Consider the following 4,025-nt stretch of genomic DNA (forward strand, 5'->3'; position numbering starts at 1 on the left):
AAAACCTCCAGACGTTCTTTGATAAGAGTGACTGAGTATAAATATAAGCACAGAAGTGAGAAAAAAAAAAAACTGCCTCGGATTTTTGGTGGAGTTTTTATGACTAGCAGCCAATTTCAACGTCTGTGTCACTGCACAATGTCAAACAGCATAGTGGAAAAATGTGTAATAGCTCTTTAAAGCTTCAAGTGCGTTTCCTTTGATAAAATACACTGGGTATCATCAACACAGTCTTTATTTTTGATGCACCCTAAACCCCTTAATGGTCATCAACGTCAGAGAGATTCACGGTGGACATAAATCATGCGGCAATATGAGTTTAGATTTTTTTTTTTGTTTCCCTTTTTAGGGAGACATCTCTGCAAACTGAAACATTATCTGCTATTTTCTAAAGAAATCTCTGGAACCTTGTGGGGGTTTATCTTACGTGGGTACATTTTCATTATGGCTGCTGCTACTTGTAATTATAACCAACACTAACCAGGATTTGTATGTCCACAAGGGGGCTGTGCTGCACTGAGTCTACACGGCTAATACTATACTATATCTTCTGGCAAAAAATACATCAACTAATTTCTCAGATTAATCAGATTAATCATCTCTAATACACAGTCAATACACTTGCATTTTTTTTACAGAATTTTCTACTGCACTATTTTTGCATCCCTGACGCTGTGTAAAATATAGTCTAGCCTTAAGTAAATAGCAAGTATGCTAACGGGAGTCTGTAAATAAAATTAAAAAAAATGATGAAAACATTTCAGTTTTTGCCTTTACAAGTTCACAAGGACACAAAAATACACGCTGCTCTGCTGAGTTCACCACCACAGCAGCAGTTAAAGAAAAAGTATAACCCGGAATAAAATGATTTAATGAAAGGGATTTGTATTTTACTGCGAAAAAGTCGACTTCAAAGAGCATAAGTAATAGTGACCTATCCTTAAGTGCTTGTTATCCTGCAGCATGTTTCCCTTGGCTTATTAAAGCCAGACAGATAGTGTGTTGATATCAAAGTTGCAGTTGTTAAAGGAGAAAATGGAAGAAATGTGGGGGGAAATGAGTGTTGAGGAATGTCTGGCCGTCTGCGTGACTGGTTGGCTGGCTGGTTAGCTGGTTGACTGGCTCCCCAAATGTGGTTTTCAAAGATATTTATATATGCAAGTTCTACAAAGTTGCCAAAGAAACCACCATCACTTTTCTCCCCCGGCCCAATCACCGCGCCCTTCACAGGCACATGACTGCACGGCACACGCAACATGCTTCAATGGTCGCGCCGCAGTTCAGGGCCTTTTATTCCCATTAAACACACACACACAGACTCAGACTCACACACGAAAAGACTGTTTTTTTTATATATATCCTCTCATAGCCTCATAGCCCTACATAGAGCTAATCCTGATGCTAACCCAAACTCAGTGACTCTAAGTCTGACCCCCATTCTAATCCTGACTCACTAGGCATAGACCTGTCCCCAAAATGACAGTGCGTCCCTGCAATAACAATATTTTCCAACACACACACACGTATGCATTAAACCATTGTTTTCCAAAGACTGGGTCGCGACCCTTAGGTGGGTCACAAAAGTTTTTTTTTTGGGTCTTCTTGCATAATGTTTCCCAGGAGTTTATGAATAATGTCTATTGACTTGGGTTGTGAAGGTTTGTGACTTTTTAAAATATGGCTCCCCAGAAAAAGAAATTTGGGAAACACTGCATTAAACTGCTGTTAAACCTTTTCAGTAACTCCTCTCCTCACTTGACTCCTCCTCCGCCTCAAACGCACAAAGAGCCTGATAAACCCCAAAGTGCTCCTTTATCGTTAGCAGATATTTATTTTACACAGTTTATGGTTGTGAATGTCAAAGTCATCAGGGAAACTGCGCTCCAACATGTTGATTTAAGGGAACATTTACATAGACTGCACTCTCTGCTCCTGCTTCTTTGTCTCTCCGTTTCCTTTCCTAACCAGAACCACATTGACCCTGCCTTTGAACATAGTGCACCAAACGCTGCTCTGCTGGTGAAATGCACTGAGTGGGCACATGCACCGTGCTGGGCCGGAGCCAAACTAATAACTGTGCCGTATTAGCAGGTCACCATAATGCCATGTTTTCACATGTAGTGGGCTGAAGTCAAATAAACCAAAGGTTTGACATGAGCTTTTCCCAGTGTTCTGAATGATTAACATGTCAAAATGACTTGGGGAGTGTATTCATCCAGCTGCTGATGAAGCTAGAGGGAGGAGCACCTTGTGGTTTTCACCCCATGTACATTTGTGCTTTGACTGCGTAAATGTTTGATGGGCGAATAAATATACCGTAATCACATCATGTGATGTGAAGGCATGAAAAGATGTGAGGTTTTCTGTATGTAGCTGTTAGCCTTTAAAATGGGCAAAAGACTTAAGCATCTGAGACGTTTAAAACCGTTGAGAGCAGCAGAATAAAGAGCTAAGCTAAAAAAAAAAACTGTGAAGCTCATTTAAATGGTGATGATTCTCCAGGGAACAGTGAGCTCATTATTGTTACATGTACAGTAAAACCCTTTAGAGGAAAATGAAGGTTAAAGCGTAACAGGAAATGCACAGAAGCTAACACACACAACCAGAGAACGAGCTGCTATTGGATAAAAACTCTGTCAGTCAAACAGTTGCTCCAATTTCCTATATCTTCACAATGGTCCAGAGACTGCCTTTATTTCAGTAGGCTAAGGTCTTTTTTATATTCAGTCTATGGTTTGGTTCCATCTTTCTGGTGTTTCATTTTTAGTCGTCTTTCACTACTAGATGTCCCTGTGTCTCGTCCTGTCTCGTCCTCATGTCCTCAAACTGAGTCTGACTGTTTTTTGTTTTTTTTACCAGTGTTCCCTCAGCCCTGTGTCCTCGTGTCTTATAATCTCTGTTCTTCTCTGTCTCCTTGTCAGATCGTTTGTTATCATTTCTTAATATGAATCCCTGCTCCGTTTGAATTGTACATTCTATTCCCTGCTATGTTCTGTTTTATTCACCGTGGTTCACAGTTGGATCTGCTGGGTTTTTGTCTTCATCTCATGGTGAAATGTCTGTTGGCCTTTTGTTTCCTCCATTTGGATTTTGATTTTTTATTTGTTAGTTTTGTGTTTAATATTTTGAGTTTTTGCTTTGTTAAAAACTGGGCTGTTTTAAAATTCAGTTGAGCTGCTATTTATTGAGAATACTAGTCTGTGATGACGTATTACTTCAGACTGACACACAATCCTATACTCAGTACACTTCAGTACTTTGGCTGGACATGAATAGCTCAAATTAGACAAGCAGGGTTTAAAATGTCAAAACATACTCTCTGATATTTATAAGTGTCCATTCATCTTCTACTTATCCTCTTATGGGATGTGAGGGAAACAGGAGCAGAACGCTGCTGACATCAGGCAGAAGTCAGGAAACGCTGGTCAGTTTGGTGGTTTGCCACTGGACTGATGGTAATGTGACGTGAATTGTATTTTGAAGAGAAATCCAACTTGTATTATTATATGGCTCTTGTGTCATTAGCAAAAAAGCAGAATTAACCAAATGTTTGGATCACAGCTGTAATTTATTGTTGCACCTCCGTCGCTGTTCAGGTGTGTTTGCTGTGGATCACTTTCACGTCAGAATCTCAACAGAGATCTGTGAAAACTGTGATTAACAAACAGACTGGATTAATTAAATAGCTTTTCCCCCTCCTTTCACCCCAAAGAGCGTTAATTACATTCCTGCACAAATTACCGGTGGATTTACGTTCACACAGACAGGAGCTCCGTTCTGCTGCGGAAACTTCTGGAGCTCCAAATCGTATCAGTGGAAATTAAATGAGAAGAGAATGCAGTGTTGCCCTGATGTTCATCGTGGATGCAGCTGGTCAGACTCCTGACCTTTCAGTTGGAGGGTCAGGTGCTGTGAGAATCAGATGTTGTGTTTGGAATTCTAAGTCCTCTTCTGTTGTTGCCACTTCTCTTTTCCTTATATATTCAAACCCCAGTTCCAGAATGTTGCTGTTAGATAAACCAAAA

General features: G+C 40.2%; 1 long non-coding RNA gene across 1 annotated transcript in view; it reads left to right on the forward strand.

Moving 5' to 3' along the window:
- The window catches only part of LOC112488502 (uncharacterized), a 3,729-nt gene extending 1,274 nt beyond the window's left edge, over positions 1-2,455 (forward strand). Inside the window, exon 2 of the long non-coding RNA XR_003052606.1 lies at positions 1,571-2,455. This is a non-coding gene — a long non-coding RNA (uncharacterized LOC112488502). The remainder of the gene's footprint in view (positions 1-1,570) is intronic.
- The last annotated feature ends 1,570 nt before the right edge of the window (positions 2,456-4,025 follow it).

Source organism: Cynoglossus semilaevis, chromosome 2 (genome assembly GCF_000523025.1).
Source record: "Cynoglossus semilaevis isolate Cse_v1.0 chromosome 2, Cse_v1.0, whole genome shotgun sequence".
NCBI lineage: Eukaryota > Metazoa > Chordata > Actinopteri > Pleuronectiformes > Cynoglossidae > Cynoglossus > Cynoglossus semilaevis.